The sequence below is a fragment of the Saimiri boliviensis genome, chromosome 1, assembly GCF_048565385.1.
Source record: "Saimiri boliviensis isolate mSaiBol1 chromosome 1, mSaiBol1.pri, whole genome shotgun sequence".
Classification (NCBI taxonomy): domain Eukaryota; kingdom Metazoa; phylum Chordata; class Mammalia; order Primates; family Cebidae; genus Saimiri; species Saimiri boliviensis.
The window spans coordinates 270,890,857-270,908,013 of record NC_133449.1 but is presented as its reverse complement, the minus strand read 5'-3'; the positions used below and the strand labels follow the sequence as shown (position 1 = coordinate 270,908,013).

Genomic DNA, 17,157 nt, shown 5'->3' with positions numbered 1-17,157 from the left:
TACTCTCATTTAATAATACTTTGACAGTTTTCATATTTTTGTGGCTTAGTACCTTAACAGTAGATATTACCTATTTGTAACTATCAGTCTAGCCATTCACACAGCTCTGTGTAGCAAAGAGTTTAATTTGGTGGTTATCCTACTTTGGTAACTTTCCAGAAGGATCGTCAAACGTGAAGCAGACCTTGAATATCATTCACTGAATACAGCCCTCTTCTGCAAGTCGTGTGTATGCTTGTATCCGTTCATTTAGAACGATGGCATCAGCCATAAGTCATTGGCAAGCCTGAGGGTCTGGCTTTTGAGTGTTTCTGCAAGCCCAGGGAAGCATGGCTTCGTGCTACGACATCCTGGGGTCACTCCAAAAGAATCACAGAGATCATGGGGCTACGTGAAACCGTGTCTTCCTGGAAGGAGAGAAGGAAAGACACGTCTGAATGTATCCATGTCTGCTTGCGTCTGGAGAACGCCTGTTTATGTTGTAAAGAAAAGCCATCGGTATTGTCATCTCAGGAGACCGGCTCGTTTTATGTGTGTGCATGTTATGCGAGCTATCACACGAAGCTGGTCCACTGATAGCGTGACGAGGTACTGTGTCCCTGGGAATTGTAATTGCTTGGTCGGCGAAAAAAGAACATCAGATCTTTGCTGATAGCAGCACAGGGTGCATTTTGATAGTATAAAAGAGGAAACAGACGGAGTCACACAAGTTCTGAGTATATCTTAAACCCCCGCTCAAGAAAAAGAAAGAAGAAAAAAGGAAGGGAAAGCCTGGGGCTGGAGGAGTGTTCCAGGGAGCGAATTGCTCAGGACTTCAAACACTGGGAGTCATTCTGTCAAGGGGAGGGGGCGGGCGGGGGCAGGCTCCGGGCCTCTTTAACAAAGTCCTCCTCTCTCTGCTCCCTCCCACTTCATTCACTTGCAAATCAGTGTGTGCCCACAAGAGCCAGCTCTCGGGAGCCCGTAACCTTCGCATCCCGAGAGCTGCAGTTTCGGCCGCGACAGCAGAGTCGGCGACCGCGGCGGCTGCGGCGGAGGCAGGAGCAGGCTGGGCGGGTCGCAGGGTCTCCGCGGGCGCAGGAGGCGAGCAAAGGTGGGTTCGGGCTCCGCTGGCTGTGCCTACATCTCCCCCCGCTTTTTTTTTTTTTTTTTAATTCTGTAGCGTTGATGGAAGCCAATCAGAGAGAGAGCCCTCTCTGCCCGTGGGTGCCGCGCGCGGAGTTGGGAGGGATGCTGTCAGCCTGCGAGCCCGGGTCGGGGCGGGCGCGCGGGTCCGGCTTCGCGTGCGGCGCTGCTGCCGCTGCCCGGGACCGACGCCGCTTCCCGGGGAGCCTGGGCGCCGCTCCTCCGCCTCCTGGTAAGCCCGATCCGCCGCGGGGCTGGGAGGGGGCACCGGGAAGCGGGCGCCGGAGAAGAACCCGCCGCCTCTCTCCGCGCCGGCAGAGGCTGCCAAGGGAGCTCCGGCATTTGCAAAGTTGGCCGGTCAATGACCGAGGGCGCCGGTGCGTGCAGGACCCGCCGAGCCGTTTGGGGCTGCGTGTCTCTCCACCTGCCCGCATCAAAAGGGTCCGTGCGGTGACTGCTTGGGCTGGGTTACATTTCTTGGCTTTGGGGGAAAAGCAGAAAATCAGGTAGTCTGAAAACTCTGCCATGCTCCCAGTAAGGAAAACTTAAACTAAAGAGACGATTTGGCTGGGAAAAGAAGCTAAAGAAAACTGTTAGCTTGCACGTTCCGGGCAACGCCTGCCGGTTCATCTAGGACAGAAATGCTTAGGTTGCAAGGAAAGTCCAACGTTGGACTCGGAAAATGGAGCACACTGTCCAGGGAAAAGTCATGTGGAAGGCGCAGCTCGCTCGTGCTGTTCACGGCTGGCCAGCCTCAAATCTGGGGGAGAAAGCCTTCCCCGGGCTGACTGGAGAGTGCTTGCAGTGCGCTTGGTTTTAGGTGCCAGATGCAGAGAAATTGGAGCCCCCAGTGCGTTAATCCCAGAATTTAATAAAGAGGGACGCTGCAATGTTGTGGACTGCAGCAGTTGCAGAGCTGAGATGACTTCTGTAGTTAGAAATTCTTCTGCCAAGAGTTAGCGTACATCACGAGATGGGAGATGCTGGAGAGGTCAGCCTGGTGCTAAGAAGTGTTGTCGCTGCTGCAATAAAATCCATATTTTATGGGGAGTTAAATTCACGTCTCTGTTCGTGCAAGGGGCTGGACACCTGAGTTAAATATGACTTGGAACATTTAATAACCAAGAAGTTTAATCGTCTGGAATAGCCACACGTTTCTCTCTCCCACTCTCATAAACAAAAAAAAAAATTATTTTAATTATGATAGTCACCCTATAGAGGTGTATCAGACCGCGTCTCTGCCAGTCTTCACTTTCACTTTGCAAAACACACAGTGGGAAAGAAGGAAAAGGTTTTCCCTGCAAGAATGTTGAGGAGTGGCTTTTGTGTACATATATGGCTGCTCTGGACGGGTGCAGATCAAAATATGGGCTTTCTGAGTGGTTAATTATCAGGGGGTTGCAAACTCCTCCCTGTTGGAAAAGGAACCCGGGGATATGCCTAGTTAATACACAACTCTTCCAAGAAGGACTAACAAATATGCTTATGTGAACAGTGCCAAAAGGTTGCTTATTTTCTTTCTTTTCTTGCTGAAAGCTTTACCTGAAAAGGAAAAGCCTTAGGATTTTACTTTGAGAGAGGGGAAAAAAAAAAAAATCTCTTATGGTTTCACTTGAGACTTGAGCATCATCCTTTGTGAAATAGTATTTGCATGGCTCTATGCTTGCTGTTTTAGAGAACCGTAAAACCAGCTGCGGGAAGAAAGGGGTATGATAGAGCAGATGTCTTCATTATGTCATAACCAGGAGGGCAAAGTTTATGCCAGAGGCCAGATTGTCAATGCAAAGCTCAAAAACTTAAAAGAAATTCAACAATCGACTGGAAAATGCAATCACATAGGACTGTATCTCATCCCCTTTTGCTCTTTGGTATATTCTAATTAAAAAGGTACTGGAGGAAAATAAAAGGCAGATCTCTCCCAGCTAATTTAATGGTTCATGCAATACTTTTGAAGCAGAGGAAGTAACCAATTTCTTCAGAAATACTAAGAGGCAGCAGCCCATTTTTGAAGGGAAATGGCACCGATTTAGTTCGACTGTATTTGTGTCTACGATTATCTTTTGCTACCATTACAAGAAAGTGACAGGTTGGTATCTCCACAGGGACTTTTAGTCCCTTTACTATCTGGCTTTTACACCAATTTATTGCAGTTACATTTTGTACTGCTAACTCTGCAAAGAAAATATATGGAAACATAATCATTTTCTACCAAGTTGCCTACTATCAAAACACGTGTACCCTACTTCTTCCACCCACCACTTCCATCAGCTTTGCAAAGAAAAACTTACTGAGGCACTCTTCTTTTAAAGAAAAAATTTATCTTGCAAAATACTGCTTGAGACACTTGAAAACAGCTAAAAAATTTCTAGAAAGCACAGCTACAGTCACAGGGTATTATATGATGCTGTGTTCTGGTATCAATGCATTGCAACAAGTTCTGAAATTTTAATTAGGACTAATTGAGTGAGTGTCCCACATAGGGATTTAAAAAAAAAAGAAATGAAATGTGACAAATATTCTGAGTAAAATCACAGCCTTTCTAAGGAATTGAAATGTGTGGTCCCCACTTCTGGCCCCATAGTTGCTTCGCAGTCATGAATGCCAACTTCTTAAGGCTGCATCCTTTGAACTATTGAAACTTTTTTTAGTTGGAAGGGACCTCTAGTGGGTCACTCTATGCATTTCTCCCTGGAGTTCAGTTGCAGAATGGATTTTGTTATCTAAGATAATAAAAGTATAACAACTTTGTCTCTGTAAACAAGTTAGCATTCTCTAGGCACTCTCTTAATATTTGTGACAGGTCATATAATTATTATTGCCATTATTTCTGTACTTTCTCTAATTTAAGGGACTTACAAATATTTTTTATAGTTTTCTGGATATCTAGACTTTTGGTAACTAATAGATGTTCCAAATGAAAGCAATGTCCAATTAATAAAGAATTTACCATCATCAATATAAGATTTTCTTATTTGTGACCTTTCCAAGACTCTACTTCCTTACTTCTAATTTACTCAAAAATAATAATATATTTAGAGCCCCAAAAGTTATACACAAAGAGTGCCCCCCACAACAAAAGAAATATTTAAAGGAAAAAAATGCAATTACTGTTTCAGAAATCCATGAACATTCACAAGTTGTGCTGGACGAAAGGCATCTAATTCAAAGAATTCCCCATTCAAATAAATATGTGTTAAACATCCAAAAGATGTTTAGATACCTGTGTCACCCTTACTCCAGGTTTTTTCTGCTTTATTTCTTTCTTTGATGTATCATAACACATGTTAGGTAACCTACTCCTTAAAATACTCTGCCTGAAACTTGGAGTAAGATAACTTCTGGAGGGTGAATCAGCCTCTTCTGCTGACAGTCTGCAGGTTTCAACTTCCAATTTAAAAATCTGTTCTAAAGTTTGAAATGTGCTCCAAATGAGATAACATCCGGCAGAATCCAGTTGCCTTGTGCTTCTTGCTTAGTCACGGCTGCTTGTTCTTCGGTGTCCATCAGAATTAGGGTCTCGCTTATAAAAATAACAAGCAGTGACTCAGTCTGAATTGCATTTTTAATAGTGTTTCAACCTAGCTAGTGTCTACTGAGCACACTGTATTTACTTCACACAAAAAGTGAAAATGTGGATAATCCAACCTTCCCTGATTTAAAAATTTTTCTGAATAGCGATTCTAAATTCAAAGACTCAAGAACATTGTGGTAACAGGAGCATGGCAGAAAGAAGAATGCACACACGCACACACACATACACACATACACACGCAAACACAACACCCAGTTGTGACAGTGTTCCAAGAATATTAGAGAAAAAACACAGAAATAGAGCATGTGGGCTGATTTTCTTTTCTCCTTCTTTTTTTTTTTTCCATATTGTTTTCTCCATTGGGATATTTATTTTATTTTGAAGACAGATGAGTGCTTGAAGCACTTTCCCGAAACTAAGTAGTGATATTTTTGTTCAAGCTTGCCTCTTACAAAGATTAACTGGTCTACGTTTTTTTTAAGTTTCTATTCCTACAGAAGCCTCTCTTTTTCAAAACAATCTTATGAGGATCTTCAGCTTCTCTCTAATTAACTATTGAACCAAATGTATATAGTCTTTGTCATGCTATCACTCACAAAATAGGAGGTAAGGGAAGAGAGAAGAGTATCAATAACCCTTCAAAAAAGTGCTACACCTGAATTCACTACAAAATAGTTGGGTCAGAGAGATCCAGCTACAGCCAATAGTCTAGTTATTCAAAACTGAACTATCCAAGAAGTTTTTTAACCCCTCCAACAAAGAAAACTAACTGAAGGATGAATGCTCTGAGCACACATTCATAAATGTGGAGTAGACACATATGCAGAGATTACTGGAGATTATTTCACCTTATTTCATCTGTTTAGTATCTTTACACTAACACCGTTGGGTGCTGGTTTCTTCTAGCAATCACCTTGCTGTGATTTATAAGAGGTAGAGCTGAATTAATGCCAGAGTGTTAATATTAAATTTGATTTGTCATGTACATGGGCAGCATGAGTTGCAAGTTTTTCTTAGCATATGTGGTACTATCTTGTGAGAGAAATGACTTATGAAGAAGATGAGGCCCATAAAGCTAGCATACTACAGGATATGATTTATCTTTGTATTTTAGCACTTGAAAGAATGCTGTGTTTTTCTCTTTCTCTAATTTCCTAAACTGGTAGGTCTGGCCAGAAATATCCAAGAGACCTAATACATTATAGGAAGAAAAAACAGCAAGAAAAAATTAACTTGGGGAACTGTCCAAGTGAGTAAAATGGAAAGAGATGAGGAGGTACATTTTTACAGCAGAGAGAAACATAAGAATAGAAACAGAATCCAAAATAGCCAATTTTACACAGGGTGCATTTTCCTCTTTATAAATGGTGCTACTATTAAATGCCACTTTATAAACATAATTACATCATTAACATATTTATACACTACTCTTATCTACCAGAAAATGCAAACTTGAAAATTACCTTTAAAAAAAATCACCATCTAAGGGAGATAACCCTGGGTGGATGGTAAATTAACCAGAAGAATATCTTTTTTAAAGTGTTCTGAAATTGCATTAGAATCAAGGAAAAAAAAGTCTTAGTGCATTGAAGAATATCAACTCTTTTCCTTCTATTATGTTTATTGTCCTGCCTGCTAAATAGAAAAACCATGTGTTCCTCTGATGCCTGCAATCCAAAGTATACACTAACAATATAGACTAAGTATTCTACATGTCACCCATTTGGATCCTGTGTTGTGATACAACATGGTGAAAGGCAGAGCTACAAGACAGCATGCCCCCAGCTCTTTACATGGTATATATACATGTGGTATTGACCATGAATATATACCATGTAAAGAGGTGGGGGCATTATTTACATGGTATATATGTGTGTATATATCCATGGATAAATACATACATATGTGTGTGTGTGTGTGTGTGTGTGTGTGTGTGTGTGTGTATCCATGGAGATATAGATATATATATATATCTTATTTCATCTGTTTAGTGTCTTCACACTAACCCTGTTGGGTGGTGGTTTCTTCTAGCAATCACATTACCTTGCTGTGATTTATAAGAGGTAGAGCTGAATTAATGCCAGAGAGTTAATATTGAATTTGCTTTGTCATGTAAATGGGCAGCATGGGTTACACGCTTTTCTTAGTATATTTGGTACTATCTTGTGAGAGAAATGACTTATGAAGAAGATGAGGCCCGTAAAGCTAGCATACCACAGGGTATGATTTATCTTCGTGTTTTAGCACTTGAAAGAATGCTGTGTTTTTCTCTGTCTCTAATTTCCTAAATTGGTATATACACGTATATATCCAGCAAAGATGAAAAAAAGAAACACTAACAGTACTTTGGCTCAGAATTTTTATACATCCAAGTAATAATGATAATAAATAATAAACTACCTTTCCCACACCCTGTTGTACATATTTCACATGCATTTCCCATGACAATAACCACACAGGAAATCAAACCGACACTGCTATGCTTGTACCCTCCTTACCTAGCCCTTTTTTGGTTTGAATTTCCAGGGAACGTCCATTTGAGCCAAGCACTTAATGAATGTGCTGTTAACAAACGCTTGTGATGTCTTAGAAGTAAAAGTGTGACTCTCTGAGTACGGCAGAGCAGCAGAGGGCATGGGAATGATTTGATTATCTTGACCAGAGCTTGACAGATGTGAAGTCTGAGGGAGATGTTTTTCAGTTCTTCATTTTTGATAAATCATTTGCAAGCATGTGTCAGAATTTATAATTGTAGAAAACGTGTGGGCCATTTTTCTGAACATAATGATAAATTATCTTCTCCTACCTTCAGAGGGATCTTTATGAGGGAGGGGATGTTTCAGGAAGGTAGCTAAAATGACACTTATTCATTGCATTGAGGAGGAGGGACATCTCAACCTCACAGCAGCTACTAAGGGCATCAGTCCATCCTCAGCTCATTGACATTACCATGGATGTAGCACTTGGGACTCTCGGTAAAGCTAAGTTAAGATCGTGTTTATGTCCTTTCTTATCTGATGAGTAAAAGTAATTATTCTCTTTTATGACCACAATTATTTCGTTACTTCACTTGTATCACAATTTGGTATTTGTTCTGAATGATTTACCAAGTAAAATTACACACACACACACACACACACACACACACACACACACATGCACCACTACCATGCCACCAAAAAAACAATCCCTACAAAAACAAGAAAAGAAAGAGGGAAGGAGGAAAGTAGAAAGGGAGGGAGGGAGAGGGAGGGAGGCAGAGAGGGAGAGGGAGGGAGGGAGGGAGAAACCCTCTTAATACAGTCACATTTTATATGGTTGACATTGATGAGCCATTTTCATTACATTCTATTCTTTCTATTGCCACCAATCAAAAAGTCATGTAGTTAATCTAGCCTTCAAGGAAAGTTTGATATTAGAAATATAATCAGAGAAACTGAGACACAGGAAGGAGCTTAGAGATGACTTTATCTAACACTCCATTTAACTATGAGATAACTGATGACCAGAGAGATGAATGACTTATCCATAGATATATTTGATTTATTTTGTTCTATTATCTCTTTCTCTGTTGTAGCTTGATTTCTAGTTATTGGATGTTATTGCTTTTTATCATCACCACTTAATTCTGGCATTAAAAATTAAAGAGGAAATTTAAATCTACAATATTATTATTTATAAGTATTCTGTGAAGGGACAAATGTGGAAACTTATGGTGAAAATAAGGATGTAGGCTTCTTTAGGAATTTCATGTGTTCCTACATTTTGTAAATTTCCTATTGCAAAGAATTAACATTTTCCCTCAAAATATTGACCATTGCTAGGGAGATATATGATAAGGTTTAGGGTTTTGTTTTATTTGTAATGGATTGATGGCAGTCTTGATTAGGTCTTATCTAAATCTTTAAAACAAAATAATTACTGGTTAGGGGTCAGATATAAAAAATGATGACAACCTATTGCGTTTCCCATAAATCTCAATTTATTTGATTTAAAAAACTCAGACAGTGATTTTCCCACCGCTTTGAAGTTAAAATGTCAGTTCTTTCATGGAAGTATGGGGAAATATTATGATGGCTTTTTTTGGCAAAATTAAAATTAGCAAGTAATTCAATGTCAACCCTCTCCCCTTTAAAAAATAAAACTGTTAATGTTCCATGAAATCCAAAAGTCCAGGGACCACTGGTTTACACGATGGCTACATGATGCTGAAAAAATGGTTGACCTCCTTCTCTTTTTTCTTATTTGGATGAACAAAAAGTAAAGGGGAATTATAATTATGTTTAAAACACCAAAAAGACAAACTAAACCAAAACCATTTAATCAAAATGTATCTTTGGGTCTCTTAATTAAAACTTACAGAGATTAATACTAATGTTTGGTATATGACCTTTGAACATATTCACAGATCCTTAAAAAAATATATGTTTTGCCAAGCTCATGGCCAGAATGTGTCATTAATAATGAATTTGCCCATTTGATTACATAATGGATAATTTAGTGGGAAATGAAAAGTTTTACATTTATATCTAACTCTATAAGCTCACCTTAACCATATAAATTATAAAATGGGTTTCTTTTTTCTAAAAGTGAACTTTGTATAATTGCAGACAAACAAAAATTTACTAACATGTTGATTTGTATTTTGAGTTATGCATTTTTACTTTAAAAAGCAATTGCCTTCTAGTGTATAATATAGATTTCAGTCATGAAAATGAGCTTATCATATTTTTAACTACAAAGTTTAAACCTCCTTTTGCAGAATTAAAAGAGAGGGAGAGTTTCATTAATCTACTATCATCCATTTTAAAGTATTTGCAGTCCAGGCATGGTGGCTCATGCCGGAAATCCCAGCACTTTGGGAGGCCAAGGTAGGCAGACCACCTGAGGTTAGGAGTTTGAGACCAGCCTGGCCAACATGGTGAAACTCTGCCTCTACTAAAAACACAAAAATTAGATGGATATGGTGGGGAGCGCCTATAATCCAGCCACTCAGGAAGTTGAGGCAGGAGAATTTCTTGAACCCAGGAGGTGGAGATTGCAGTGAGCCAAGATGATGCCATTGCACTCCAGCCTGGGCGATAAGAGTGAAACTTCATCTATATATGTATGCAACTGCTCAGTTTCGAACTCAACAAAATATTCTAAGCTCCCCTTAGCAACAGGCTCTAATTTAACACCAATCAAAATGGTGTGTAGTCAGTCTAATTACCAATGCAAAATTATAAAATCTGCCATGACTGTTATATTACTGCTGGCTCCTCAGTTGAACCAAGTTCAGCTACTTTTCTCCAAACAATTATTCTTATATTAAGCTACTTGTTTAAAAGTATCTAGTAGAGATATCATCAGTGTTTCACAAAGAATTAATTCTATGAGAGTGGCCTTGTGTTAAATATCAGTGCCACATTTTCACTCTCTGATTCACCTGCCTTTTTATAAAAAGAGGAAGAAAGAGCGAGCGAGCGAGAGAGAGAGAGAGAGAGAGAGAGAGGTTTGAGGTGGGTTCTAATTAAGACAACAGAATGAAGTGGAGTCAGTTACTAGTTAATGTACCCAGGAGGAGGTGGTTCCAAACCTCCAGATACAAAGAGTGCCTGCTCAGCAATAACTTTGGCATTCATAGCAAATGTGATTACCTGGAAGAAAATTGCATTTAAGAGTGCAGGAATGTCAAATGCAAGCACTATATTTAGATACTTTGTCTTATGATACTTTCTTTTTTTCCTCAAATTCACTTTTACTTCTGATGCCACAATCCAAAATATCTTTCCAAAGAGCACTGTGATTTGTTTTTCTTAGAAAACTTTTTCTTCTTGAATTTAAATGGGCTTATATTTTGTGTTCCAAAAAGCAGTGAAATTAAATTGAAGAGATGACCTCAGTATATGAGTGGACTGAGTAAGGTGTTTAGTGATTATCTGATAATCACTTTCTCCCCAAATGTAACAATTAGAAGGATGCATATTTTATTTAAAATATGATGTTGGAAGCAACATAATAGTAAAATGCTCTCAAGCAATGAGTTGAATTTGATATGATAAAAGATTTCTATGTGGTGGGCAGAGAAAGGAGAAATTATTGAAACCTTAGGCTGGATTAACTGGGCACTATAGAATAAAAACTTTGCTTTGTACTTGTGAGGTTCTGAACATTAATTAAGCATATGTTTGCTTCCCATTTTCTCACTAAACCAAAATGGATTTTTACATGGCTTTTTTCTCTTTTTTCTTTGTATGATAATCTTTCCATCATGGCTGGTTAAAGAAACCAATCACCGAAGACGAGAGAGCCAAACCTGTCCTGTTTCTGTGATTTTAAAATATGCACTAATATCTATAATCTATAAAAGACTTTAAAACAAGAAGTGAAATTTGGACTGCATGTTAAACTCTAAAACCCAAAAAAGCAGCTACAGGCCTCTGACTGCTAAGGAGATGCTGAGTTTGTCAAGTACTTTCCAATTTAGGTTTTACCTGATTGACAAGTGTTCCTAAGAATGATATTCAGCCAAGACTTTTGGAAAACCCATTATTTGATTCCCTGCACAGCAAAAGCCCACCGGATACAAACATAAGATGCTTTATGGAATAGATAAATCCAGGTTGGGGGAGAAATGAGAAAATGGTTTTAAAATATCACTTCTCCATCTCAAGATGAGAGTTTTAAAATGAGGGCATCACTTGTAACTGTAAGCACATAGGGAAGGCTCAATAAATGCTTACTAGGTGAAATTCGTCTCATGTAAGCTACAAAGCATCTTGTAAACATTTTTACAACTGATTTCCTTTTCAAGCTCATTCATGCCAGTGAAAATGCAACTTTTTTCTCTCATGCTAACAACTTAATTTTTTATAATTCTGACTGCTTTCAAATAAGCCTATTGCAAAGGAAGCCCTTATCAGTGGTGTCCTGGGAGCCAGGAGAACTAACCAGGTTGATAGGGCAGCCCAGCTTTCAACATCAGGGACATCACCCCTCGCCTTCCTCCAGGCAGACTTTTTTTATTATTATTTATTTATTTATTTATTTATTTGAGACAGCGTCTTGCTCTGTCTCTAGGCTGGAGGTGCAGTCTCGGCTCACTGCAACTTCCGCCTCCTGGGTTCAAGCAGTTCTCCTGCCTCAGCCGCCAGAGTAGCTGGGACTACAGGCACATGCCACCACGCCCGGCTGATTTTTGTATTTTTTTAGTAGAGAGGGGGTTTCACCATGTTGGCCAGGATGGTCTCAATCTCTTGACCTTGTGATCCACCTGCCTCAGCCTCCCAATGTGCTGGGATTACAGGCGTGAGCCATCGCACCTGGCCCAGGCAGACTTTTTATTAAAGTTGGTATTACACATTGTTGCCTGGAGCCTGATTAATAATTTATGCCTTCCTTAGCAGATTAGCAGAAGTCTGTCATTTTTTTAATTCTTAGTTTGTTTTTGGAAACAGAATGTACCCCTGAGTTTATACTTTCCATATATTTTATTTTTTAGAATTCATACCTAAACAATGTCCTTACTAAGCTTTTTGTCTTACAGTTTTAGTGTCCATGTGTGTTACCATATATTTTCTATAATAAATTTAAAAATTGCTTATTTGCTAAGTGAATGATCTTTTTTTCTCCTCTCATCCAAATAATCCTATATGCTCTTTGTAAAGTATTTTGAATTTCATTATCTAAGGAATGAAAATAAGAAAGATTGGGAAAATGGAGTAGAATAATAAAACTAACACTTAGCACTTTTAATATTTCAGGCATTATTCTAAATATCTTACATGAATTTAATGTTCACAAGGCTTTCAAGTAAATACTGTCAATCTTCTCAATTTTAAAGATAAAACTACGGAACAGAACAGTTAAACAATTTGCTCAAGGTCATACAGTTTGTTCTTTTTGGAGCTAAAATTAAATCCTGGCAGCCTTGAGAACCCACATTGTTTTAACTATTGCATTCTTGTGTCTTTTATGCTCTATATACACGTACTGAGATCATAGAATAGATAGATGACAGATAGATGATTGATTGATTGATAGAATCGATGGAAGATAGATAGATAGATAGATATAGGATAGACAGATTCAAATGTATGAATCTCAAATACAAAAAAGACAAAGGTATAGGGATTTTATATCTACATATACATGTAACATGTACACATTACTCAGGGCTTAAAAATATAGTTACAAAGAAAACTCATTTTCTTTTTCATCCTTCAGTGAATGTATCAGTATATTCTATAACAAGTGAGATCAATTAATTATAGCCTAAAGCAACAGGTTTCAGCCTCACAGAGGCCTTTTAGCTTTAGGCCTGTCTGTTCACTTTAATTTGAGTCAGTCTTATAATCACTTACTGTTGGTCCCAAGGGAAACTTCGCAAGGGTGTTTGAAAGGTTCAGATTCATCATTAATTACTTTATTCATTCTATAATGTTTATTGAGGGCCTCTGTGCTCAGTTCTGGAGAGAAAGCAGGTAACAAGACAAACATACATTGACTAGCAATTTAAGGCAAATAGATTATTTCCTCATACTCTATCCAAGACCAATAATACTAGCTTTGTTTAAAATGAATAGGATATTCAGAATTGATTCCATTTTCTATTCTTCCGTACTGACATCTTGCATTAATACAGAAATTAGCTTGGAATTGCAAGATTTGTAAGGTTTCTATTCATCTTCAGGTTTAGCTTTGAACTTCCTACTCAACTTAGAAAGAAGCACCATACCTGCCTTCACCACCAAAAGCTTAACATAGTTTTATATTTTTTATAGGTATCCTTCAGAATATTTCATGGTGATTCTTTCACTAATCCCTACAATCTTCCCAGTGATCTTGCCATAAAGCACAAAGCCACACATATACTGGTCACTCAAAATACAGTTCAGCAAGAAATCACTCTACACGAGAAGACCAGTTAAAATTTAGGATTGAGGTGATGGGATTTCAATTCAACTCAGCCATTTAATGAACACTTTTGGGCAAGGCATTGTGTTGAGTGCCACAGATAACGCCATGCTTTGATGTCAGATGATGCACAATATGTGGTCAACATTAAATGTAACTCTTAAAAGCTGCTATTTTAGAAAGTTATTCTGTCAGAATTCAAGTCTTTTAGTCATGAGATAGATTGGGATCTAACGCTGCTAACTCTGGAATTTAATGTGTTGACACACTCCTTACTATATTTAGCTGACCAGGGCTCCCACTCATCTTCACCTGGCCAACTCTTACTGGATCTTCAGGGCAAAGACCAAGAATCTGCTTCTCCAAGAAGCGTTCCCTAACCACCCCCCAACCCCCACCACCTGTCTCACTTTCAGCTTAGATTTCTCATGGCACGAGTGTGTAAGACCCTTTACTTAGTCTAAGTGTAACTGTAAAAATATCTTTTCAAAAGTCTCTACATGCCTGTCTAGGTCTCACCTATCACACTGTAAGCATCTGGAGAACAAGGCCTAGCCCTGTTTTTGGCAAATGGCAAGAACACATTAGACGTTTGTTGAGAGAACTTTTTATGAATCTCTTGACTACATTTATATACGTCTCTACATTTTTCATGTTGGAAGGTAGTTTTCTTTTCCAATAATTTGATTTCATTTGGATACATTGTGGCAATACACTTAAGAAGCAAGAAGGCTGAGGCCTTCTAGACCGTTCAAAGTGGTATCCCCAACAGAAGGGCAATGTTCCCAAGATGACCTTGGTGCCTTTGGCCAAACGTCTGAGATAAGGTTACACTTCAATAAGTAATGGGTCTCCTAACAGAATAATTGAGTGTCTTATCTGAAAGCTGACATTTTTTTTGGTCACTCTACTCCAAGGCATTGAATTGTTTACACGTTTTGTTTATTTGTTAAGGGTGAAAACTGTGGCTGTATATTATTTCTTATTGGTGTAGTCTAGTACGATAAACTTAGATTATCTTTTAGTTTATTATCAACCCATAGTAGTCCATCAAACTGAATCTACAAAAACAAACTATGGAAAACTCTTATGTATGTGTTTCATGAGCAAAATTACCTTTCCTTCAAATTCCTACCTTGGAAATGTTTCTTGAGTTTCTACAGGAAGTCTAATACCAGATTCCATGTCCCTTGCTGTAACCTTGAACATGGCTGTACCAAAAAGGGTGACTTATATTCAACTGATTATGTAGTCCAGTTTCATTCCTTAAGTGGTCATCAATGCATGGAATAGCATCTTCATGAATATTGCTTGGCAGTGAAACATGCAATTCAACCCAGCTCTATCTGAGCATGCCAAATGTTTTGTAAGGTTGTGAGATAAAGTGGGAGAGATTTGGATGATTTCCCTTATATTTCCCCTATTTAATGTGACATCCATCATTCTGGGGTCAAAGGTATATAGAGAATTTTAAACTGACTAATCAATAGAATAGAAATTCGGGGTTTTTGTTTTTTGTTTTTTGTTTTTTGTTTGTTTTGTTTTTGTTTTACATGAATGAATTTCATACACTAGAGTAGGTATCTTAGTAGCTTCCGGCAAATTTTCTACTGCATCTCACCACCGTGGGAAACTATAACTTCCAATGAAAAGGAGTAGAAACTATGGGCTCAAAAAAATGAGATCAGTGAGTCCCAGAACTGTATTTCAGCCTCTGCACCGTTCCCTTGCTTAAAGCCGTCCAATCAGTAACCTCACTTATTTACACAAGTAATCTGAACTGGGTGAGGGCATCCTCTCCTACACTGCACATCCCCAGCTGTAGAACGAGAAGCAGAGAGTTAAAGAATTTTCAGGAGTGATTAAGCTAGTGGGAGTAAGGGGGAAGCCATTAAGTAACCCTATTAACCCGAGGGGCAGTCAGAAAAGCAAGCTGCAGTCATTCATGCTCAGCATCCTAAAGATCTGATTGCTTCTTAGGCTGGTTCACTAAGTATTCCAGCTGGTATACTGGGATACTTTGGTCTATGAGTAAGAGAAAATGCCATCTCAAACTGGATTACAAAGAAGTAAAATTATTTTTTTACATAAGAGACAGTCTATTGGAAAGCAGGCTCCAATTGATCTGTTAGATCAGTGATATAACCAAAAACTCAGGATCTTTCTCTCTTCTGCTACCCTCAGTATCAAAGTCATTCACCTGGTGATTTGCCTCAGAGTTGAAGATGGTTGCCAGTGGCCGTTAGAGCTACACCCTTACTTATTTTTGTCTAGTAGAAAAGAGAAAAAAAAAATCTTTCTCACAATTAAGGGTAATGTCCTTCAGCCCATTGTGGCAACTCAGGTCATGTGACCACTCAATACAATATTAAGTGCTGGAAATTCTAGGTGCTATTTAGCTTTATAGACTAAAGACCCATTCTTGGGATCAACTTTTCTTAAAGTGAGAGAGAGAGAGAGAGAGAGAGAGAGGATGTGTGTGTGTGTGTAAAAGGAAAATACTTGAACAAAACTGGGATTCCATCTGGAAGAAAGAAAAAGGTGAGAAAAATGCCAGATAGTCAACAAACATCATCTACTATAATTTAGTCACTTAAAGTCAGCATTGCCGGCCCGGTGCTGCGGCTCACGCCTATAATCCCAGCACTTTGGGAGGCCAAGGCTGGCAGATTGATTGAGGCCAGGGTTAACATGGTAACCCGTCTCTACTAAAAATACAAAAACTAGCCGGGTGTGGTGGCGCACACCTGTAATCCCAGCTATTCCGGAGGATGAGGCAGGAGAATCGCCTGAACCGCAGGCGGAGGTTGCAGTGAGCGGAGATCGCGCCATTGCACTCCAGCCTGAGCAACAGAGCAAGACTCTGTCTAAAAAAAAAAAAAAAAAAAAAAAAAAAAAAAAAAAATCAGTATTGCTGACACGTAGTTGCTGGAAATAGATGCTCGGCGCCGCAAAGAAAAATTAGTACTGGGACAAAGGATCTTTCAGCAACACAATTTCTACTTCCTGGACTGCAGGAAGGGTACTCTTGCTAGCCATCTCGCCACAAGAGTACAATGAATAAAGAAAAACACACAAATTACTGATACTAAGTGAAAATATAAGTACAGTCATCAGTATCTGCCTAGAATTGGCTTCAGAACACCCCTCCTTCCCCCCTGGCAGATACCAAAAAACCCAAGGATGCTCAAGTCCCTATGTACACAGCGAAGTATTTGCACATAAGCTACACACATCCTCCCATATCCTTTAAATCATCTCTAAATTACTTATTTACCTAGCACACTATAAATGCAATGTAAATAGTTGTTTTACCATATTTTTGTACTTGTATTATTTTGTTTTTTTAATGGTGTTTTTTTCTGAATATTTTTGATCCATGATTGGTAGAATCTGTGGATGCTGAACACACAGATACAGAGGGCCAACTGTATTGTGTAAGCAAAGGATTCAACGGAATTCCATTTAATAAACTACAGCTTCAGAGGTAATAGATAACAAGACCCAAACCCACGTATTCTGTTCAGTGAGGGTTACCTCCAAAGTGGCAATTTAGAGCAATACCAACTCTTTGAATGACCTCTGTTTCTATCCTTTATTTT

The 17,157-nt window shown here is 38.8% G+C and overlaps 1 protein-coding gene across 2 annotated transcripts in view; it reads left to right on the top strand.

The window, feature by feature from the left end:
- Positions 1 to 932: 932 nt before the first annotated feature.
- The window catches only part of CDH6 (cadherin 6), a 151,498-nt gene continuing 135,273 nt past the window's right edge, over positions 933 to 17,157 (top strand). Inside the window, exon 1 of one of the 2 annotated variants that reach the window (XM_003936203.4) lies at positions 933 to 1,093. The gene's annotated coding sequence lies outside the window, so the exon portion shown is untranslated. Of the gene's footprint in view, positions 1,094 to 1,282; positions 1,358 to 17,157 lie in introns of those variants that run through there. The other variant, XM_074386910.1, reaches the window with a different exon arrangement.